General features: G+C 46.7%; 1 protein-coding gene across 3 annotated transcripts in view; it reads left to right on the top strand.

Annotated features, from left to right (window-relative positions):
• CEP97 (centrosomal protein 97) overlaps window positions 1-24885 on the top strand; it is a 1492335-nt gene that overhangs the window by 71077 nt on the left and 1396373 nt on the right. The window contains exon 1 of one of the 3 annotated variants that reach the window (XM_069637316.1): window positions 6099-6190. The exons of the other annotated variants lie outside the window; for them this stretch is intronic. The gene's annotated coding sequence lies outside the window, so the exon portion shown is untranslated. Of the gene's footprint in view, window positions 1-6098; window positions 6191-24885 lie in introns of those variants that run through there. 3 annotated transcript variants of the gene reach the window in all.

The raw sequence follows: 24885 nt of genomic DNA, 5'->3' as shown, positions 1-24885 counted from the left end.
TGCGACGCCGGAGGAATGGGCTTCCTTCGGGAAGAAAATGTTGGCGATTCTTGAGTCGCAGGGTACTCAGCCGTCCGCGCCCCCGAGTGGGGTCGGCCGTGAGAGGTCGAGAGACACCGCTCGCAAGAGTGGTCGGCACGAGTCACGGGAGCGGTTTGGTTCGGACAAGGAGGCTCGTTCTCGCCGTACCCGTTCCAGGTCCTGGTCCTCGACGCGTTCGAGACCGTGTGCTCCTGTGAAGTCTTCGAGGAAGACATCGACGTCTGAGGCGTCGAGGGCGTCGACAGGCTTTCTCGAGGCTCCGGCTTCGAGGAAGTCGTCGACGCCGTCGACGATCAGGTCGTCGAGGGACACGCTCGGGGCTCCGGCTTCGAGGGCTGTGTCGACGCCGCCGATACTGGAGGCGCTGCATCTGACGTCGACGCCGATTTCGTCGACGCCGATCCTCTCGGCGCCATTGCCGGTTTTCTCGACGTCGGCGCCGATTCGCTCGACGCCATCGACGCCTTTCGTGTCGGAGGTGCCCCGTGTCACGGGTGTACCCCCTAGGAAGGCTCTGGTTAAGAGCAAGCACTCTCGGGTGCCTTTTCGCCACCTGGAATATATTTCAGAGGCGGATGAGGATTCTGATGGCCTGGTTCCTAGTCAGGTGCCAGATGAAATTGTCTCGGGCCATAGTCGGTTTGACGATTTGAGGCAGTCACTGCATGATGCCAGTGGACTGGACACCTCTCCGGAGGTGGAATTTTGTAGGCCTGAGCCTGGCTCCCATGCCGATTCCTCGTACCGGCGCCTTATGGCTAGGGTGTCTGAGTATCTGGGATGGTCTGCTCCCCCAGGGGAGTTTGTGCAGGATGATCTGACGGACATCCTTGATGTTGGTCCCCCAACTGACCCGGTACTGCCGTTCCATATGGCTTTACAGAGAAGGGTGGCGGCGGCTTGGACTGCTCCGGAGAGTCTCCCGGCGGTGGGCAGATCCTTGTCGCGTAAATACCGTCCGGCCAGTAGCGACCCCTGCTACTTGACCAGGCACCCCACTCCGGAAAGTTTGGTGGTGCAGGCGGCCACGGCCCCGGCAAAGCAGGCGTCGTACCCTACCATCCCTCCTGATAGGGACGACAAACGTTTTGATGGCTGGGCGAAGAAAGTGTTTTCTTCTGGTGGTATGGCGCTTCAGGCGGCCAACTCCATTTGTGCCTTGTCACGTTTCACGCACACTCTGTGGAACTGTGTTGCGTTAGCGGCTGAACATATTCCCGAAGGGGATGAACGGGATGGTTTCCTTGCTATGGTCCAGGATGGTAAGGATGCCATGTGTGAGTCTGTTCAGTCGGGTCTGGACTTGGCTGAATGCGTCAGTAGGTCCATGGCGACGAGCACCGTGATACGCAGGTTTGCGTGGTTGCGGAAGTCGGGGTTTGCTCCTGATGTGCAGTCCCGGCTCCTCAACATGCCCTTTGACGGTGAACACCTTTTTGGCAGCAAGGCTGACGAGAGCCTTGAGAGGTTGCAGACCTCAAAAGCTGCAGCGAAGTCGTTGGGCGCTGCAGTTCGCCTACCTCCGCTTTTTCGTCCTAGGGGACAGCAGTGGAGGGGTGGTTCCTTTCGCTATTACTCGTCCTTCAGTAAAGCGAGGGGAGCTGGCAGTCAAAGAGGCCAACGCAGGGTTACCAGAGGTGGACGACAGGGTACCCGTGGTGCCAGGGCCGCTCGGGCAGTTGCCTCTTTGCCCTCAGGTAACGCCGCAGCCGCTCCTACTCAGTCATGAGGCCAGGTCCCATGGTTCGCCGGTTGGGGGAAGGCTGGCGCAGCATCTTGTAGAGTGGCAAGCCATTACTTCGGATGTGTGGGTTCTGGAGATCCTAACCCACGGCTACTGTCTTCCCTTTCGGCACAGGCCTCGCAACAATCCACCGGGGAACCTCTTTGAAGTGTCCGGATCCGCTCCTTGCGCAGGAAATTCAAGCCCTGCTGGAGAAGGGCGCTATAGAACTGGTGCCTGTAGCGGAGAGGAACAAGGGATGGTATTCCCCTTATTTTTTGATTTCCAAGAAAGACTGGGGATTGAGACCCATCATGGACTTGCGCGGTTTGAACAAACTCCTCAGGAAGGACAAGTTCAAGATGGTTACTCTCTCTCAAGTCCTCCAGGCCCTTCAGCTTCAGGACTGGTTGGTGTCACTCGACCTCAAGGATGCTTACTTCCATGTGCCGATCCATCCCAAGCACAAGAAGTACCTGAGGTTCGCGGTTGGCGACTCGCACTTTCAGTTTCGGGTCCTGCCGTTCGGATAGACCTCCGCCCCGAGGGTTTTCACCAAGCTCATGGTGGTGGTGGCAGCGCATCTCAGGCAAGGGGGGATTCACGTCTACCCCTACCTGGACGATTGGTTGATCAGGGGGAGCTCTCCCGAGCAAGTCCTGGATCATCTGTCCGTCACCTGCCACTCCCTTCACAGGCTGGGCTTCTCCCTCAATTTAAAGAAGTCCCATTTGACGCCGACACAGAGGCTCCAGTACATCGGAGCAGTGCTCGACACTTCCCTGGGGCAGTGTTTTCCTCCCCAGGTGAGGGCTCTTCACATTCAGCAGATGGTGCACAAGTTTCAGCAGGCCCAGACGCTCCCAGCGTTCGAGTTCTTGAGGTTGCTCGGCCTCATGGCATCCTGCATTCTTCTGGTGCCAGAGGCTCGCCTGCGAATGAGATCTTTGCAGTGGGCACTCAAGGCGCAATGGTTGCAGTCCTCCGGCAGGATGTCGGACCCGGTTCAGGTGCCGCCCTCGGTCGCCCAGGACCTTCTGTGGTGGGCCGTCGAAGGCAACTTGATGAAAGGGGCTCCATTTTGGCTTCCCTGGCCGGAGGTGACAATCGTGACGGATGCATCCCTCACGGGATGGGGAGCTCATGCCAACGGGCTGACAGTCAGCGGTCGTTGGTCTCCGTCGGGGCCCAGACTCCATATCAATCTGTTGGAGCTGAGGGCCGTCAGGCTAGCCCTGAAGGCTTTTCTGCCGACTGTGAGAGGAAAGAATGTCCTGATCCTGACGGACAACACAGTGGCCATGCACTACCTCAACAAAAAGGGGGGGGCAGAGTCACTTCCTCTGTGCAGGGAGGCGATGCAGCTCGGGTTCTGGGCCATCCAGCAGGAAGTTTCGATCTCGGCAGTTCATCTGGCCGGAGACGAAAACGTGACGGCGGACGCTCTGAGCAGGCAGAGCGCGATCTCTCACGAGTGGGAGTTGGCTCAGGAGATTCTCTTGGAGATCTTCGCCCTTTGGGGGACCCCTCAAGTGGATCTCTTCGCCTCCAGTGTCAACCGGAAGTGCGAAAGGTTTTGCTCGCGGGAATTTCCCCCGAAAGGAGCCTTGGGAGACGCGTTCGTGGTGGAGTGGTCATTCCCGCTGCTGTACGCGTTTCCTCCAGTCCCCGTCATCCCGCAAGTGCTGCGGAGGTTACGGAAGTTCGGTTCCCGGATGATCCTCATTGCTCCGGCGTGGGCTCGGAGGACGTGGTACCCGGACCTTCTCGACTTGTCCATCTGCCCTCCACGTCGTCTTCCCTACCGAGACGAACTGCTCTCACGGGAGGGGGGGGTCAGGTTCTCCATCCAGAGGTCGGATCCCTCAACCTTCACGCTTGGCTTCTGAAAGGTTGAGGTATATGGATTGGGACCTCCCTGAAGACGTGATGGAGGTGTTGCTTTCGGCCCGTAGGCCAGCAACGAAGTCTCTGTACCGTTGCCGTTGGCGTAAGTTCTGCGACTGGTGCAGAGTTCGGAATGTGGATCCTTTTGCATGTGACATCCCCATGGTCTGTCCTTTTTGCTTTCTCTGGCCCACAGGGGCTTGCAAGTGGGTACCATTAAAGGTTACCTGGCGGCGCTGTCCATCTTTAAGCGCTCGTCTGAAGAGTGTTGTTACTTTAAAATCCCTTTAATTTCACAGTTTCTGAAAGGGCTCACTAATGTGTTTCCTCCGTCACCTTTCCTGGTGCCCGGTTGGGATTTAAACCTTGTTCTTAGGTTTCTTATGGGTGCTCCGTTTGAGCCTTTACATTCTTGCCCTTTGAGGCTGTTAACTCTGAAAACTGTGTTTTTAGTTGCAGTTACTTCCGCTCGCAGAGTGAGTGAGTTACAGGCACTTTCAGTTAAGCCACCCTTCACTGTTTTTCACAAGGACAGGGTTGTCCTTCGAGTTCGTCCTTCTTTTCTTCCGAAGGTAGTGACGGAATTTCATTTAGCCCAGAAGGTTGTTCTTCCGGCATTCTATCCTCCTCCGCATCCTGGTAAGGAAGAGGAGAGGCTCCATAGGCTTGATCCTAGGAGAGCTTTAAGCTTTTATGTTTCACGCATGTCCCGGGTCAGAGTGGACGATCAACTCTTTATTGGTTACGCTGGAAAGCGTTTGGGGCAAGCTGTGACGAAACAGACTTTGTCCCGCTGGATTATTTTGGCCATCTCGGAGTGTTACCGCTTGGCGGGTAAGGACCCACCGGCTGGCTTGCGGGCCCATTCTACCAGGGGTGTGGCTGCATCTACTGCCCTGCAGAGGGGTGTTCCTATTCGCAACATCTGTGATGCAGCCACCTGGGCTTCAGTACATACATTTGTACGGCATTATTCCCTCGATTCCATCAGAGGGCAGGATCTGGCCTTTGGCAAGGCGGTCCTTTGCTCGGCTATTTGATTGGCTATTCTAAAATTTTGCTTCTAAATTCTTTCCCTCCTCCTTGTTTTGGTACTGCTTTGGGAGTCTGTCATAGATATGGAATACGTCGGAGGACCCAATCCCCTCGAAGAACAAGTTACTTTCTTACCTGGTAACGTTCTTTCGATGGGATGGTCCGACGACGTATTCCATATCGCTCCCGCCCTGCCTTCCCCGCTGCAGAATTTCTTTTGCGATTGCAGCTTACGTTCAGCAAGGCTTTGTGTCTGACTGGCAGTTGACTTATGTCACACGTTCTGGGGGGAAAAAACTACAACTGAGGCTACGGGCGTCGTGCGTCCTACTTATCACATCGGATGACGTCGGACGTCGGAGGAGGTCCTCGACGTCGGCGCATCGACGTCATCGACGCAGGACGCAGACGCCGGAAAAGTTTCCGAAGCAGCACAGCTGTGGTGATTACATGTCATAGATATGGAATACGTCGTCGGACCATCCCATCGAAAGAACGTTACCAGGTAAGAAAGTAACTTGTTCTTCTGCTAGCTTGTGTGCCACTTCGCTCCAGAAGCGCTCAATAACCGGGCATGACCAAAACATATGCACCATATCCACATTCTCCTCATCACATTTGGGGCATGCTTGCCGTCCTGCATTTTTAAACCTAGATATCCTCTTGGTTGTCATATACGCTCTGTGCGTGATCTACAGCTGTATCTGCTTTAGTCTAGCATTCCTCGACACCTTCCTGTGATACCCTTGGGCTCGTTCCCACATCCCATCATCCATCGGGGTTCCCACTTCCCTTTCGCAGTCTTGTCTCAACTGTACTACCTCTTTCCCCACTTTAGACATCACCATCTCGTTTATTCTAGATATTAAACAAGTTACTCACGGTGCTAGCCGCAGTCATCAGGAGATACACACCTGGTTGAATATTTCCAGGCCAGCACCACTCCGGAACTCTCAGCACGCCATCAAAGACCATCGTGACCTGAAACGGAAGAAAAAGGTTAGGAAGTAAATGACAAAACAGCGCCGCATCACGCGCATACCTACCAAATTGTTGTACGCTTGGCGTCCACCATTCCGCAGGAGCCCGATCCAAGTGGCGCATTCACCGAACCTCCGTGCACCTAAGGAGGAAATAAGAAAGACATTAATCATAAGAATGGAAGGCAAGCCCACATAAAGACTGCTACAATCAGACATACCTTCCTCAAAAGACCCTTGAAAGGGATCGTACCAGTGAAGTTAACTGGGTACTTCAAGCCCGCAGAAGACTATGCACCCCTGCACTGAAGGCAGGACGGAGAGCACGCAAGACATTACAACAAGGTGAGGAGAGGGCCATCGGGTCGAACCCAGGGGCAGGTGGGAGGAGACCAAATCTGAACCTAAATCCAATCCTCCTGTGCTTTCAGGCCCAACTTCCATTGAAGTCACCATCCGGGTTCGAGAAGGGTCCAGGGCGAATCCAGCAACCAGGGCTGAGTGGCGTCCCCGTGGATACCAGGTGAGCGTAACAGTTTGAGGTATTGCGTTTAGGTCATAGGGTTCCTTGTCCACCTCCAACACTTTTCCACGCTTTTGTTGTGCTTGTCTTTTATTAAATTTTAGGGTCCCCTTTTTGTCTTGTTTTTTTGTGTGGTCTCTGTTGTCTTGAAGTTGTGCGTGTGGGTCATGGGGGGGGCGAGTGTTTGCGACTGTCAGGGGCTGATGGCTTGCAGATTGGGTTGAGGCCTAAGTGGGGCAGGGCTGGGGGTGGTTCCTGAAAGCACTCTTTGGTAGTTTTAGCCTTGGGCCGTCTGGGGAGTCTACTTGCCTCGGACTAGTAGTCCCCTGGCAGTTTACGGCTACCTTTCTACCTTTCTTCTAGATACCCCCTAGCAAACCCTAGATTCGGAGCACTGTGGGGGCAGCGCAGCACCTAAAATTGGGGCCCATTAATAGTGGGAGACCTAGTTCTGGAGAACTTGACTCGGTGCATGGCTGTAATGTTAGAGAGAGCCCGGAACTGAACCCAGCAGTGGTGAGGGAGCACCCAGAACAACGCTAGAGGGGATACCTGGCAAGTGGGGGAAAAACATCTGAATTCGAGACGCAGCAGGTAAGAATTAGAAACCAGATCTGAGACACAGCAGTAAATGGGGAGGCGTCTGCAATTGGGACGATGTAGTAACCTCTTTACTATCAAGCTGGCATGGGTGTGCTATATTATGAGGGGTAATATGAGTGGTAGGGTTTCAATGCAGTTCAGTTATTGCTGTACTCCCCACCAAGACCACACTTACATTATCTGTCATTGCTGGTTGATGGCTAACAGGCTTCCCAAGTGAACACGGGCAAACACGGACTGGAGCTGCTTCTTTAGGAGCTCCCCTTTGCCTTGGGGCCCTTAGCTGATGGGTTGCCTGGGCAGAGGCTGGTAAGGTGTCTTGGAGTACACAGTGGACCAATAATGGGTTGTGGGAGGGCTAGGAGGAGGTCCAAGAAGAGAAGAAAGCAGCAGATGGGAAGAGGGCTGTGGTGGCGGCAGAAAGGTGCAGGAGAGCGCTGAACAATACAAATGTTGGACACAAAACACCAAAACTACTGTTAGCTCTCTTAGATGAGGGACACTTACATACATGCCAACATTCCGATGCACCTGGAAGGGAGATTTCGTCCGAGAAATCGGGAGACAAAAATGGTGCCATAGCAATGCATTGGGCAAATATTTTTTTTAGGTGGGAGAATGTGAAAAATAGCAGTATTTTTCACTGAAAAATCAGGAGTCTCCCGCCTAAATCCAGGGGGTTGGCATATATGCACTTACCCGATGGCACTCAGAAGCTAAAGATCCCTGCGCAACTGCAGAGTCCGACAGCCTACTTCTCTGATGCTCTTCCTCCTTCTCAGACGGCCGACACTCCACAGGGCTCTTTGAGTGACACCCAGCTATGTTTTTTCAACCGGCTCTGTGCAGATTAGCGTTAACTGTTATCAAGTCTGTTGTTTAGCAGTGCTTTCTCAGTGTCAGAATTCCATCCTGTAGTTGCATGGAGTGGACCGACGGGGAACAGTCTACGCAAATTTGCCACGGGCAAATGCGCACTCTCAAAGTGACTAAACAAGCATTGGCAATGCCAACAGTTTTGGCTTCTGTTTAGGCATGGGAAATGCATTTGCTAGGCACTGATGTAGTAGTAATAAATTACCATTGCTAGTAGCACCTGCAAAATTTTGCAAGTACCTGGGCATATAATAGAAGTGCCAATATAAATACATAAGCAAAAACTGTTGGCTTTAACAATGCTTGTTGTTGGCAGAACTTCAGTGAAGGACAGCATAATGCTTATAAATTGAGTGGCTGAAGGCAGACCTGGTTAAGACATTTTTATTACTGCAGTAGCACGTTTACAGCTCCATTCTTGACCACAGTAAGTCTTTGATCCTAGCAGCACGCTGTAACCAATGGACCTGCCCTCATCTGACATTTTAAACAGGGTAGGAATAAACCAGTCTAACTTTCTCATCCTCCAGTTGGAAGAAAAGTGCTAAAGGCATGAATTGCCTTAACACCTTTTTCCAATTAAGTTGTCTTATTATTTTTGGTCATGTGGAGCTAGGGCACTGAACGTGACTTAAATTTACACCTGGCAAAAGAAATCCATTAACACAAGCATGACCCTCGTGCCTGACGAGCATAGTCAATGCTGAGGGATCATGGAGTCGTCTAAAACATCTGGTGAGCCACATGGTGCTGAGGTGTGTGAATGCATTGGATTACTATAGAATCAGCTGGTGGACTTCATAGGAATTCATTGTAAATGGCTCCCACAACTGTTCATGGTGGAAGCCATCTACACATTTATCACATAGCGAAAAACAAAGGTGAAGAATCACTTCTCTTTTTCAGTATGTGTTAGAAATGGGCGAGGACACAGTTTACATGGACGTGCAAATGTAAATGGTCTCCTTTGTACAATGCACTCTTGAAATTAAAATGATTATAACTATGTATCTTCTCAACAGTATCACTCCAATCTTTCCAAAAGAGTGCTCTAACAATTCTGGTGTTTGATTTAAATGTACCAGGATGGACCCATTCAGAATCATTACGTTCTTGTGATAGGTCCTAGGCTTCCCCTAGATGTACTATCATTCAGATATTTATAGATTGAGTTATAAAGTGGATTTAAAATATGTTACTAAAAAGTAATAACTCTCCAGCTCTACCAACCAGTCATTGAGGTTGGGTCCAATTAATATCTGAGTGCAGCAATCGGGAAACAGTTAATTAGATTAAACACTTTTTTCCAAATAATACTGTCAATGGGATCCCATTCGATGTTTCTCGCCAGATGACATATCTCGTAACCATATAGCAAGGTGTAGATCACCTTCGCCTTGTAGGAGTCCATTAACGGAAGCAGCAAAAATCTACAATATTTATTGATTTTCTTCCTTTTTTACCGGCCAGCAAAGTTGCTTTTTCTTTTAACTGCATAGCAATTAATTTGTTAATAGGTACTGCATCCAGTTTAAACCCCAGGTAGATTAGTTGCGGAACCAGTGTAAGTGGAGTAGACCCAATTCTCTGTAGGGTTTCTTCACGCTTCTAGCAAACCGAATGATTTTAGTCTTTTTGGCATTTATTAATCGTTATTCAATGATGCCTACTTGTTAATGGTATCAGTAAGGCGTTGTAGGCCGAGTTGTGTATAATATTAGAGAATTACATAATCGGCATAGTTCAACCAATAAATGGGTATGTTTTGGACTCTTGGTGGTGCAAATGACAAAGACACAGGTTGAACAGATGGGGCGCAAGGACAGAGCCCTGCTGAAGACCTCTGTGGGTATCACTCTATTGATGGGCCACCCAACCTGTTCAATCTTACCTGCACATAAGTATCTGAATGCAGATATATTGGCATTGCTAATAATGTGTCGGGAAGATGGTAATAATGTGTCGGGAAGATTCCACTTTTTCAGTTTCTGACATAGCAGATCTCTATTTACAGTGTCAAACGCTTGTAAGAAATCTACTGCAGCCATGTGGAACGGAAAGGGCACCGGCTGACCATGAATTTTGCTGTAGACCATGTACAATGTACAATGAAGCCATTTAATGTTGTCCCCATTCCTTTCCTTTTTCAGTTTAAAACTTTAATCTTCCTACTGAATCAGCACACTGTTCCAGTTCCCTGAGAACAATAAATGCACAGATCTTGCGCTCTGTGTCTACGAGGGTTATTAGATGCCAGTTTATTGGGTTCAGGCTGTCACCCTTTTTGTAAATGGGGATTATGATGGACCTTTTCCAATATGTATGTGTAGAACTGATGCATATAATATCATTAAACAGCAGAAATGCCACAATTGGCCAAAGAGTTGGGGCACATTTAAAGATATAATCACTCAGGCTGTTCGGTCCAGGGGCTCTCGAGTTGGATGATTTTTTTCATAAAATATTGAATATCTTCAATTTGATATTTTAAGCTCCAATTTGATCCTATATAATGAGCATCTACTAAGATTTCAGCAGGTTTGCAAAAAGTGTCTCCCATTTTCCTTCTGCTGCAGAATTGCATAGTCAGTCCTCTTGACCCAAACTCATCTCATTAATGAGATCCCAGAAATTACACACATTTTTAGAAATGATGGTTCGTAGCGTACGTTCACCATCCTTCTGCAAAAGTATGTGGCAATAGGCGTAACTGTTGCACTTTCTAATAAATATCTGGATCTCATAATGAGGCTTTACTTGGTTGCTTCAAATTAGATCTCAAGGTTAGCTTCTTAACTTCTACGAGTGTCATAACAATCAATGTTTTGTGTGGAGATTTTAGTAGGTGTTCTCTTGTGAATCATTATTACAGATAAATCACATAAAGCAATCGGAGGTTATCATTTCAAGCTTGCTTTCCAGAGATAAATGTTGAAATGAGTCTCTCACTTACATATATCTCAGATCTGCTTTGCAATCCTATTTCCCTTTGGATTGGCATTCAAATTAACTAAATCATTAGTAACCTCACCCCTAATTTTAAATTTAAAAACACAGTTAAGAAATTATGATCACTCAAATGTGTATTCTTAATTTTATAAATGCCACACATCAAATAATAACGGAATTAAAAATACACATTGTCAAGATATCATTTTCTGCATCTGTTTACCTGGCACAGCACCTCTGATGTTTTCGTTTGTCATTTGAAAGTCCCAGTCTTCAAAGAAATCAATACATTTTTCCCCGACTGTCAACGTGGAGCTATGGTTCTGAGATCTCTGGGTCTGTGTGTTTGTCATCTGACGCAGCTTTGCAATTGTAATTAAAGTCTCCTGCTACTATAACATTGCTCCCCCCCCCACCACTTCCCATAACATTATCCAAAAGCTGAGCAATCGGAGCTAAACATTCTTCAGTTGTTGAATTGGAAGGCATCCCTTGCGTTGTGGCCCACAGTATCTTGTGTTGAGGTTGGTAAGGCAGTGTTGTATCCAGCAACTGTGGGGTCTCTCGTACCTTGGTTGTGCTGACCCTTTGAGCTGGGCTTCTCACCGCCATTTGACTTGTGCATTTTTGCGGCTAAGTCTTACCACTAATCCTCCGAATAATTTCAATTGGCATTGGTATTGAACTCTGATTTGCAACAATTGAGTCCTGTATCTGATTTTGTTTCCCCTGGTGCACATGATTGGGTGCAGCTTCGTGGCTAGTTGGTCTCGGCTTTATGTTCCCCGTTCTCTGACATCTCCCTTTTGCAATAATATCTGGGTGAGAACTGGGTGTCCATCAGATACGCTTTGTGTGGTGATTCCGATTTAGCACCTCGTCTGGAAGGCAATTGTCTGGCCCCACGGCCGTGACTACTTGTTGCTACATTTGCATTGATTTGCATTTACTCCCTGCACACAGGAGCGCAAGCATGAAGAGAATTAATCTCCCAAAGCACGCACTTCGCTGTGGGGCAGCGCCCAATGGAAAACGCGCAAGCTCCCCGCAACCGACAACACAAATGAACATGTCCTTCCTCAATCAAAGAAAGTTAAAAAGTGCAATTGTGATGCCACCCACCCCATTCAAAGGAAACTGACAGTTTATTTTGATAAGGAAGCTCCATCTGTGCTCGTGGGAAAACCCACGGCCAGTCTCCCTATGGCTATGGGATCGTGTGACACGCATGCTGTCCATTTGCTTCAAAGTTCATTCTTGATTGACAATAATGAGTCACTTCTTAATCATTGACTGAAACGCATTTCTCTTTTTCCAAACAACTCAAGTTTTAATAATATAAGGAGGGCTACCCCAGACCTTGAACAATTGGCCTTGCCTGAATATACATATTATTCTGAAAACAAGGGGACGGGTCCGAATTTGTTTGAAGTGAAGTCAACTCTAAGTGCCCTATGGGGGGCGCCGCAGATCATCTGGAAATCTTCCTTGATATGATTGTATCGAAACTGGATGCATTATTTTGACTTTGTTCCATCTGGCAGAAGAGCACTTTGAAACTAGACGTGTTATGGGCTTGATTGTGGATGCTATAATGGCCTCTGGCATAGAGCATGCCATTGATGCTATCAACGCAGAACAATTCCTCCTCAAAATTCCAGAAAAGGCACCGGTGCACGTGTGTCGTAGCTCTCTAAAGCTTGTCCTTTGCCAATCCCATCATTGAAGCATCTATTTATAAATTGCCTGACCATCACGAAAAGCAACTGAGAGCATGCAAATATATTGTTACTAATGACTTCTCTGGCGGAACTTCGAGACAAGTGTTGCTGCATGGGCCTCTGGACAAATGGCTGCACACCCCTCCCCCCGCCCCCATTCTAGCATGGACAAACCTAGCTACTCTAATTGTACAGGGGGAAATTACATACCTGGACCTTGTTACAAGAGCTGTGCGGTTGTTCTGCTGATTGAGCATATTAGGGGGTTGTGGGACCAGAGAACCAGCCCAACCCTACTCTCCCAGTTAGTATGGGACAGGCGCACGAGGGGCCAAATCTGAATCGTTCATCTGGCAAACTTGCGTCGAGTCCTTGAGCACGGCAACTGCTGCAAAGGCGTCAACATGGGGCCAGCAGGGGATGACCGTGCTCAAAATACGTAAAAATTGTGTAACTTGATCCATCTGCAGATAGCCCAATTTTAAATCGCACGTGACTCTTGCAACTGTTCCATCTTGCCCCCGACCTATGTGGCCTTACTTCGGAGGACATGCTGAGTCTAGAATTAATTTCACTGGTTTCTCCCCTTGTGGCTGAGCATATTTGTAATGATGCCAAATTCTTTTATGATTTAGGCTTTGAGGTCTTTTTACCCTCATATCGATCAACTTTCCCCAGCAACTAGGGCTAGTGTAGAAGGTAAGGGTAAACAGTTGGGCTTTTGCTCAGGCCATTATCATTAAGCAGAACGGTTCAAATTGTAGCCAAAAGAGAACACCTGGTATATGGTCACAGGCACTGGACAACCTGGACTGAACCTGCGAACCCCATATTGATCAGTTCTATGTGCTGTCCTTGAATATGCATGGCTATCGATCATTGATCATTCCTTGTTAACCCCTTTGGCCCAAATGAATTATTGTCATCGCATCTTTTTCTTTTACAGGAAATATGGCTCACCTCTACATTTGATTTGTTAGGCTATTCCACTCTTTTTCGCCTTTCACCCCCCCCCCCCACCCACCCCATCCTATCTGGCAGCCCCAAAGGTGGCATCTGCATCAGAGTTAGGGGTGTGTACCCTCTGATCCCCCTTGCTGGTGTTATGTAGAATGATAATTCCCTGGCAGCGGTCATACCTTGCTTCCCCACTGCGGCCGGGGGCACTCCTGGGGGCAAATCCACTGAAAAACTCATGGAGGCAATTTCTGACACAAAACAGTTATGGCTGCAGCAGTCGAGAAATGGGGGATTATTTTGGCAGGCGATTTTAATGTGTATTGCCTTTCTGAGTATACGCCTCAAACAAAGGTCCACCTGGGCTCGCCACTGGCTAAAAGAGCAAGGGAGTGGCGTGAATTATTGCCAATTTATGACCTGATTCCTATGGTTGCTTCATCACCAGAATCCGAGTTTACTTTGTCAAATGGTGTTCATCACAGAATAATTTATTTTATATTTGTTAAGGGTGTAATATTGAATGTGATGCCCCATTTATTGACTCAAGGCGTCCTGATGAGGGACCATGTTACAATGAGAATGTACTGTAAAAAGTTAAATCCCATAGTCGTGTATCAAATGACGGATAGTCATCTGGTGAATTTGTAGGACATGTTACTTTGGTCAACCACTAATATCAATCGCTTTAACATGGCGCTAAAAAGGCAAGCTACTTTGCAGGATTATCCTGTCATCCTGCCACTAGGACTTAGGGCAATTGATGGAGTTTTTTTGCCTCAGGGGCTTAGAAGCTTGGTCAGCCTTAACATGGCAGCTAAACCAGGAGTCCCTTATGACGTGGTTATCGGCTCTAAAAAGAGAGAAGTCGGGGCTGATCCGCGACGCCTCAAGCGCAGTAACATCATTGAGCCCGGGACGATTAAGGAATTGACAAACAAAATTAACAATCAATACAAGTACAGGCTGAGGGCTCACAAATTCAGCCACTTATCGGCCAGATGTCAATTTTTTAATGCCTGGATTAGAACCCACGATACAAAAAATGATGGTATATATTAAGATCTTATTGAGTTGGCCCTGAAGCTAGGGAAGTCCGTTGTATTTCAGATGCGGATTGGGGTTGATTCATCTTGGACTGCTGCTGCTCCTCGCGAGAGGCCAGCTTTAACCAGGTGATTTTTTTTCTATGACCAACTCTCTTGGTTGGTCTCATGTGCTACAGTCTGACCTGGTGGAAATAATTGGAAAAATTAAACCCTCCCGGGCCGTTGGTCTGATGGTCCATGTAATGCAATCCTTCAGAAGGATCCCTCTTTTTGGGCCTCATTATTAAAACAGTATTTTCTCTACATATGCAGAAAAGGGTGACATCGCCTAGTCTTGGCGCAGCTCCATTCTGGTGCCAGCCTTTAAACAGGGATCACAAACAGACCTGGGATTTTATCGCCTACTCGCCATGTTAGATTGCAGGTCTAAGCTCTTTGCTAGTCTCCTTTTGCAGCTGCTGACTTCTTGGGTTGTGACCCATTACCTATTGCGCCATCATCAGTATGGCTTTAGAAAGGGATTTAACACCTTCAATTCCATCTGGATATTACAGACTCTTATTGCTGATGCTTGCTGCAGTTCGGGGGCTCCATTGTATCTCTGTTTTGTTGACTACAGTGTAGCCTTCGACATCTTGATTCACTCTAGACTCTGGGAAAAACTTAAAGCATGGAATATCGATCCTTCCCAGCTATATTTCATAAAGCTTCTGCATGGCGATACAAATGTTAGAATAAGGCTCTCTCAATATGGAGCATTATCTGGATACTATTCTACGAATGTAGGGTGTAAGCAGGGGTGTGGGTTGGCACCCCTGCTTTTTAGTCTTTACCTAGCGGATTTGGTTTTGGCATTTGAATCTGTATGTAACTTCCCACCTCGATATGACAAATTTAAAACGGTATGCCTGACATATGCGGATAATAAAGTAATTATGGACGGGACCGCCATTGGACTGTAGCACCTCTTTGAATGTACTGCAAAACTATTCCAAAACCAATGGGCTGAACATGTAACCTGTGGTAGGATGGCCTACGGTGATGGGTCTTTCATGTGGTCATTGGACCATCAACGTCCACGTCCCAACGTCCAAACAAATGGTTCACCCCATTCCTTAAAAATTTAAGGCAGCAAAAAAGGAATTGTGAGGCCACTTGGAAAAAATTCCCCTCAGATGCGAATAAACTCAAACTTTCCAAACTAGCCACACTCTACAAAAAAGAAATCTACCTGGCTAAACGAACCTCCTTTGACTCTCGCATATCCCAAGCAAAATCAAACATGAAGGAACTCTTCTCCATCCTTAAAGAAGTTGAAACCCCTACAGTACCTCTCGACACTTGCACTAAAGATAAAAACTGGTGCTCAGAAATTCAAAGTGCCCTAGCCAACAAAATTGCAACCCTCCAAAGCAAAATAGCCTGCAAAAAAGTGTCCCTCAACGGCACTCTTCCCTCTAAAACACCAGACACGCCCACACACACAGATCTCCCTCGCTTTAACTTTTCCAAAGTCACGATTCTCGAAGTAGAAAAAATCATCCTGTCTCTGAAACCGTCCAACTGTCAGGGAGACCTATGCCCAGCACAGCTCATTAAAGATGCTGCCCGTGACCTCTCTCCCTTCATCACAAAACTGATTAATGCCTCCTTCACCTCTGGCTCTATCCCCACTAATCTGAAACAATCCTGGGTACTTCCACTATTAAAAAAACCCACACTCGACCCAGCCACGCCTACAAACTACAGACCCATAACGACTGTCCCCTTCCTACTAAAAATCCTGGACAAGGTTGCTTATGTACAAATTCAGAAGCACTTGGAAGAACACCGTCTACTGGGTTCCAGACAATCAGGGTTCCGCCCTCAACATGGAACCGAAACTGCCCTCATTGACTTGAAGGCTCAGATCGATACGCTCAGAGACAACGGCCAAGTTGCCCTACTTCTCCTCCTCGATCTGTCTGCAGCCTTCGATTTGGTTGATCACTCTGTCCTATGCACACACCTCCACACATCAGCTCACTTCTCGGCCGAGGCTATCACCTGGATTACCTCTTTTCTTAATGGTAGAACCATGAGGGTCTTCTCACCTACAGCGGCGGCAGACCCCATACCCATCACTTGTGGTGTCCCACAAGGTTCCTGTGTCTCCCCCACTTTATACAACATATTTACTAAGCCCCTTTTCGATGATCTGGATCATCTCGGTATCACCTACACTAACTATGCAGATGATACCCAGATCCTCCTTCCGCTTTCTGGAGATTATGGAAAGGATTTGGCCTTGCTAAATAGGGTGTACATCATCATCCAGGCATGGATGGCCCTACATGGACTATGCCTGAATGATGATAAAACTGAACTCATCCTTCTAGGCACCACATCCAGTCTAAAGAAACTCGGCCCTACCTATAACTCTTTCATGATCGATGGGAACAACATTAAGGTTGGACAAGAGGTCAAAACTCTGGGCTTTTACCTGGACTCTAACCTCTCCTTCAGAAGACAGGTGAGCTCCTTGGCCTCCTCCACGGCATATACGTGTAAATTAATCCGCACAGCTAAACCATTTCTGTCTGATACTAGCTGCCTTACCCTTGCTAGAGCCCTTATTCTATCCCGCCTTGACTACTGCAATGCCCTTTATCTCGGATCATCAAAGGCTACCACTAGCAAACTACAAACTCTCCAGAATAATGCCCTCAGAGCGGTCTTGGGCATCTCCAGAAGAGAGCACATCTCAGGACTTAGCGAACAGAATAACTGGCTATCCATCAATGACAAAATTCTCTTAAAAACTGCATCACTCACCCACAAATCCTTAAATAACGCTGCCCCTACTTAGCTTATAAATAGATTCCACAGACAACCCTCCCTGAGACCCACCAGAACTGCTTACAAAGACTGCCTTACAGTCCCCAACTTCAAACGAGCCACCATAGGGGGCAATAGCTTCCCAGTGAAAGCAGCCAAACTGTGGAACTCATTGCCGCCAAATCTCAGAGCGGACCTACCCTACCAGAATTTCCGATCTAAGGTAGTTTCTTGGCTCAAAACGTAGGCTGTCTAAGATACTTAAGCAACCCGCACAGACTGTAACCACGTGCGCATACTGGTCTATATGTATATTTCATATATGCAACTCTTTGTTGACTTGTATTTAATTTTGGTGTACCTTCCTGCCTTTCTGTACATTCTATGACTATTGTAACTAAGCTTCGCATATTCCTGAAAATGTTGCGCCCTGATACCCTCGGGTACGTTTGCGCATTACAAATAATAAAACAAACAAACAAACGTCTTGAACAAGTCCACAATTACCTTGGCATCTATATTCAGACTTCCCCCATCTTTTGCTCATTTGGAGGAAAGGATAGTTGCCAGATCATGAGGTAAGTGGCTGACTATCAGGAAAGTCATCAATAATTTATTTATTTAGCATTTTTAAAGCGCTCACACAGCCCGCGGGCATCGAGGTGCTGTTACAGGATTTTATGTTGTTGTTGTTGTTGTTGTCTTGGTTGCAATTTATAACGCGCTTAAACACCCAGAGGTTTCTAAGTGCGGACCTCGTGTCGTCTTGCTTCCAAGGCACGCACGTTGCCGCTGAGCTATCCTCCAGGGACAATAATGATGGTGGCCAGTCCCTGGAAGCCCTGCGAACTGCGTATAAGGTATCTATAATTCCCAGCATTCTATATGCACTTGAAGGCAGTACTCTGGCTCCCTAAGCTGGAAGCAAGAATTCTGAAATCATTGCTGGGTCTACCAATGGCTGTGCCGGTGGAGGCCCTGCGACTGGATATAGGCCTACAGTCACTTATGTCCTTATGGAAAATGGGTGCATGCAAGTTCTGGGTTGACATAAAATTCAACTGGGGCTCGATAGACTCGCTGTTATATAGTACTCAGGCTCATAGCAAACGTTTAACCAGAAGTGTATGGTTAAGTGATCTGGAATCCATGGTAAGCAGTCATTGTTATATTATCAACCTATTTTGCTGAGGGGAATTTGAAATATCCTTATTCCTGAGTAATCTTGGCCGCAAATTGCGCATATTTGATTGTGTCATGCCTGAGCAGGTTGACGGAAATGCACAAATATGTTGTCTATTCTCAGCAGGGTCTCTCCTGGGATTCCCTGTGGAAATACCTTGTTACGCTTTGCGTTCCTGCCCTAATACGTTTTATTTTATATTTACTGTTTGATCTGATTACTGTGCTAGCTAACACAGAGCTTGGAGGGGCATAAATAGACAATATTGCATTTGCAGTATATGTGCCACTCAAGTTGAAACAGTATGCCATGTGTGGAGAGAATGAGTGGCCCTCAGCGCCCTTTATGAAAAAGGCTATGCAAAATGTGCTAGCCATGGGTCTGATCAGTTTGGGAGTACTTCATACAGTGCAGAGTCCTAAATTATTACGGCATCTGCTTTCCACATTGGGCTTAAGATGAATTATATGTACACATTTTTTTAAGCGAATATTGTTTATCAATTTTAAAAATAGATTTTTAGATGTTGCGGCTTATATGCTGTATAATCACCAAGATAGTGGTGATTTTAAGATATTTGTTAAATGATGTGAATGAATGCTTGGATTATGTTTTAAATGCTTATGTGATGCCTTATGATATTGTGTACTGTAATCTTATAATTATGGTTGTTGGGGCGAAAGGATGCTAAATGCCTCCTCATGCACTTAATAAAAGAGGTTGCGCTTTCTAATACATCTCTGGATCCCATAATGAGGCTTTACTTTGCTGCTTTAAATTGGATCTCAAGGTTAGTTTCTTAACTTCTACGAGTTTCGTAACCATGAAAGTTTTTCGTGGTGATTTTAGTAGGTTCTCTTTTGTGATCATTATTACAGCTAAATCTCATAAAGCATTCAGAGGTTATCATTTCAAGCTTGCTTTCCAGAGATGAATGCTGGAATAAGTCTCTCTACCTATATCTCAGATCTGCTTTGCAATCCTATTTCTCATTGGATTGACGTAACCTCACCCCTAAATTTACATTTAAAAACACAATTAAGAAATGATGATCACTGAAATTTGTTTCCTCGATTTTATAAATGTCCCACATGTGAAATAATAACAGAGTTAAAAATACATGTTGCCAAGATATCATTTGCCACGTTTGTTTACCTGGCAATGCACCTCTGATGTTTGTTTGTCATTTGAAAGTCCCAGTCTTCAAAGAAATTGATAACATTTTTCCCCCACGGTCACCATGGAGCTATGGCTCTTAGATCTCTGGGACTGTGTGTTTTTGTCAGCAGACGCATCCTTGCAATTGTGATTAAAGTCTCCTGCTACTATAACATTTCTTTCCCCCGTACTTCCCATAAAATTATCCAAACGCTGAGCAATCAGAGATATACATTCTTCAATTGTTGAATTTGAAGGAAGGGTTCCAATATAGATTTATAAGCAATATAGGATTGGGTATATCGACCCCTTGTAGAGTGATTTCCACTGCCAATTACCTAGGTTGGACATTTGAAATAATCTCATGCTTCTTTGAAATGTTATTTTTTCATAACTATGATCTGTCCTCCAGAAGGTCGACCACCTTTTGAGGGTGTTGCAAATTGTAGGATTGTCACATAGCCATCCAGAACTATTGCGGTGAGTAATATTATATTATGGGCACAAAGTTTGACCATTCATTGTTTAAAAAGCTGTTGTAACCCACTCGAGTTCTATAACAGTGATGGGTTATGTTCACGCAACCTTTTGGTAAAGGCCTGATCCCCTGCATCCCAATTTTCATGTGCCAGATTATGGGCTTACCAAGTCCAATCATCTTGGTTCTGTTTAGAGGCACATGAATCCACAGAGCATAAAATTGACAAACCCCCTTGACATCTTATTTTCAGGGATTCGCCATTCCAGCCTTTGCTTGTAGATTTCTGGGGCAAGTTGGACATCTCGTAAGCCATTTTCTTGATCCACATAATAAGGTGAGGGGTGGGGGGAGGGTCATAGCGCAATTGTCTGTTTGGTTTGAGACGCCTCTAAAAGCATTTTAATAACTATTTTAGATGTGATGCTTATTAAGACAACATCGGCTGTTACCTATATCAAATCAATATGTTTAAATGTTATGAGACAAAGGCACGGGACCCCATGAAACAGTTTTAAACATTCATACGATTTATATAATGTTATTATCTGTTTGTAAAAGAAATTCCAATAAAAGTTGGTGCATCAAATCATTTTTAGCAGGATCCCTTTACTATTCTCAGTATTCCTAACACTGCAAAAGTCTTTATTGCGCATATTATTGTTCTATTCGAATAGCTGGCATGACTGAGTACTCGTTAATTAACTTTCACTATGTCCATCTGTGACTCCACAGAATGAACATCATGAGTTGATTTAATTTCTTTGTGCCAGTGTTCCTTTTAAGAAAAGCAATAGTTGAAGGCGGGTTAGAGTGTGTTGTATACATCAATGATTGATCTGTTCTCTCTAAGGCCATCTGCTTGGTACTGTTTTTCTGCCATGTCCTTTTGAATTTCTCTTTCTGCTCAGGCTGGAATTACTTTGGGATTCTCCCAGAAAGTCAACTGTCATGGCACCTGACCCATCACCAAACTCCTTGCTTGCCTCCTCTTCTGTAATGTGGAGATTCTGCAGAAACTTTGAATAATTTTCCTTGCTGGATCGCACTTTTCTTCCATTCTTAGATTTTTTTTAGTAGGCTTCTATAGTTTTGGCAAGGGGTCAGAGTTCGATATTTTATTGGTCAACATATCAATCGGCTTCTGTGCAGAAGCCCGCCAAAAGTGGAACAAAGGGCTCGACTTGGGTTGGAGTTACAGAGGCGAACACAAACACCATTTTAAAACCGAGTCCTGGCAAAAAGACCCAACTGGGGAATAAATGTTAAATAAATAACCCAGCGGTATCTTTAGCATTGCACCAAAAAAGTGGTGCGTTTAAAATGAATGGCAAAATCCCATAGGAAATATTCCGGTGGAATATTTTGCGTGGTAACCATTGCCACCAGCCAGAAACTCGATGAGGGGGGACTGCAAGGTGCCCCCTCGAAAAACAGACCCAACGACAATCTAATTACCCCTACCAGTACTTCCACAATATGATGGTTTGTACTGGTTCTGTTCACAATTTAAGACTAGTAAAGTCAATGGTGACTTTACATGCCCTGGGAGACGGTAGTCAGTCCCAGGGTATGGAGTCTGTTTGGGGGTCACTATGACACCCCTGTGTTACTGCACTGAGGGTGCGGTGTAAAACACTTACCAAAAACACATGAAACCCTATGGAGTAAAAGACCCCATAGCCCATAAAACACATAGGATATCTCAAATCATGTCTAAGAGTGGGAGAAAAAGAGTCTCACTCTTAGCGGGAGAAAAAAATAAACCCCAAAAATCCAGCAAAGCTGCTGGGGGACTCACTAGGTTTGGGAAATTAGCCTATACAGAGAATTCTCCCTAACACTCCGTCCACCAGGAGCCCTGTGTCCCTAAACTCCTTTTTCAAAAACACTGCAAGGGGCTCCAGGGCTAGCACATAGAGCATGGGGGACAGTGGCATACCTTTTTCGTGCCTCTTTGTATATGCAACCGTTCAGATACGTATCTACCTGTATGTACCCTCATAACTGTTGTAGAGTAGAGCATCCAAACCCACCTCCTAAACCCCTCTCGCAACACAAATCCTTCTAAGGAGGCGCGTTACCACTTCCACCGTACTGATCGAATGCTTTAATTGCATCCAATGCAACCACTGCACACAACTCTGACCACGTTTGCGTCCTGTCTGTGACTGCATGTAGCTTCCTCAAGTTCTCAGATGTCGCTATCCCATCTGGTCTGGATGGATCAATGCCCCTATCGCCCTCTCTGCCAGGACTGCCATAAGAAGTTTACTATCCTGATTGAGCAATGATATCGGGCGATATGATTCTCACTACCGCCCGCTTTCCATGGCTTCAATATCTGGACAATAATAGATTCTTCCATGCTGGGGTTTAGCCACTCTGCTTTACATGCCTCAAAGGTTTGCAAGAGCTTCGGAGTCCCCTCATCCACAAACTCTTTAAAAAACTCGGCAGAAATACCATCTTCCCTCTGTCGTCTTGCCCATGGGCAATGCCCAGATCACTGCCCTTAGCTCCTCTATTGTGAGTGGAGCGTACAGTGTCTCTGCCTCGTCCCTTCTTACGGTGGTGGGTAAACCTATCTCTGACAACGATTCTGTGATCTCCCGCCCCTTATCCAACCCATCTACCCAATATAAACCTTGTTAGAATTTCCAGAAGACATGCTCTCAACCAGACGTGAGTTTCTTTGGTGTGTGCCAGGATACAGAGGCCCAACAGAGCTGACAGAGCTCCGGAGAAGAGCTGTGCAGACTGCTGAAGTTATGCAGGAGCTGGCAACGGAGTGGGCAGAACACAGAAGGTCTGTTGCAGCAGCAGAAAGTGAAGCAGAGACATCAAAGAAGACCAGTGAGTTGGCCTGAAGCTAAAGGTGATCCGAGGGCGCTCCGAGCAGGACATTTGGCAGTAACCAACAATTTTAAATACCGAACAAATAAAGTAAAGAGGCTGCAATGGCGCAATTACCCTTTATGGGATACCAACTTGGGGAATCCTGTAACCCACATTGCCAACAGCCAAGGGGCTATCAAGAAGTAGTCCTGAGGCAACTTCGGCGCAATTCTTTTTTCTTTATTTTCAGGATGGTGCTCACCAACAGCGTTGTAGTCTGTGCTCGTCCTGCTTCTGGCTAGACAGGTTTGCTGTGGGGTTCTCGGTCTCTCCGTTCTGGGTGCAGGCGTGAAGGAAAGGCTAGTCCTCATCGCCAATTGGTTTTAACAAAGGAAGCCCGAAAGGCCAACAGAAGATGATGAAGGATGATTAGTTTAATCGGAGAAATAAACCTCTGGACCACTGAGGATCATTGCCATCATGGCTCACGCATTCTCTATCTAACGGCTCCTTCTGTGCCACTCCCGAACCTTGGGGAGTTTCCAGAGTGGTACGGGAAGAGTTGGGAGTATATTGCAACAGTTGACAGTAAACAAAGTCTCTGGGTTGCCTTCCTTAAGAAGTTAGCTTTCCCAGCTTCCAAACTATTGCTAGTTCAAATCTCTTCGCTTTCAAAAACAGTTCCAGTTCTACTTTGTAATTATCCAGGCTTTTCAATAGTTCACACACATTGGTCTCTTTCTCATTCACTTCAGCAATCCTGATATAAAATGTGCCGCCTTTATCTTTGCTTTCCTTGGCTGTTTCCAAGAAGGGGTCACTCGATCTAGGCGCAGTTGTCGGACCACACGGTGCACCCGTTACAGGTCACGCAACTGAAAACCTTTGGCGCTCTGTTATACTTGGGCTTTATTGCCAACACAGGTTTTTTCTCTCTGTTCCTGTTTCACTGGTTAACACTAATTTCTGATTCTCCTTAGCAGTCTCTTCGCTTTGCCACAACGTTTTCCACACAACTCACTTTGTGGTGTTCACCCTTTTCCGCCACCTTGCTTTCACATTATTCATAAGTGCTCATCACTTGCTTTTCACTTTGTTCATATGTTCATCATAACTTTCCTTTATTTCGGTATTCAATATTACTTGTTGTGCTTTCAGAAGCATTCGTAACAATTTGCAGCTTGTTCGGCATTCAAAATCCCTCAGTTTGGGTTCTAAAACCAATTGTCATAGGTGTCAGTTCGTTCAGCATTAACATCTTCCTTCTCGCAGCCCCTGTAGAACCCCAGTATGAGTGTTCCCTTTATTCCACTCACTGGTATGCGGACAATCCTCCGGGCGTCTTCTTTCTTCTGTCCAGCTTCCCTTTTCTGCACTTGTGCTTTTCGAGAGCTCGGCAAGCAGCGCTCACTGTCTTCGAACCTCGCTGCTTGTTGCGCGTAACTCCGCTTATATGCATTGTCACAGCCCCTGGAGCACCCTGATAGGAGTATTCCCTTTATTCCACTCACCGGTATGGGGCCGCTCCTCCAGATGTCTTCTTTCTTCTGTCCCGCTTCCCTTTTCTCCACTTGTGCTTTTCGGAGTCCGGCGAACAGTGCTCACTGTCTTCGAACCTTGCTGCTTGATGCGAGTAGCTCTGCTTTCCCTTTGCAGAAGCTACCATCGACCTGCACTGCTTGGGAGCCTTCAATGCCCCACGGTCCTGCTGTGAACACAAGGAAAGGGGCACTGCAGGTGTCTCGACCCTCTCACCGCCCGCTCGGGCCCCGTCCTCAATTTAACCTTTGTGCTGCACATGGCATCCTTCCCGTTGGCCCCTCACCGGCCTGCTCCAAGTCGTCCAGGCAGGTTCCTCTCTCGCTTCTCTGGCGGTCTCCCCTTTTATGCACCTGTGGCCTATTAAATGGTTGCAGGTGCAGTCCTTGTCTTGAATTGCCTGACCACAATTAAGACCATCAGCTGGTCATACCTGACTTTTGGAGTAGTACGCCTCTACAGTCCTCTTCCTCAGCTCACTACCAAAGTGGTGTGAATGAATGGGAGTGTGCATAACTCCCAGTCGC

The sequence above is a fragment of the Ambystoma mexicanum genome, chromosome 7p (genome assembly GCF_040938575.1).
Source record: "Ambystoma mexicanum isolate Mex_15411 chromosome 7p, UKY_AmexF1_1, whole genome shotgun sequence".
Taxonomy (NCBI): Eukaryota; Metazoa; Chordata; class Amphibia; order Caudata; family Ambystomatidae; genus Ambystoma; species Ambystoma mexicanum.
This window is presented reverse-complemented; position numbering and strand designations above follow the sequence as displayed.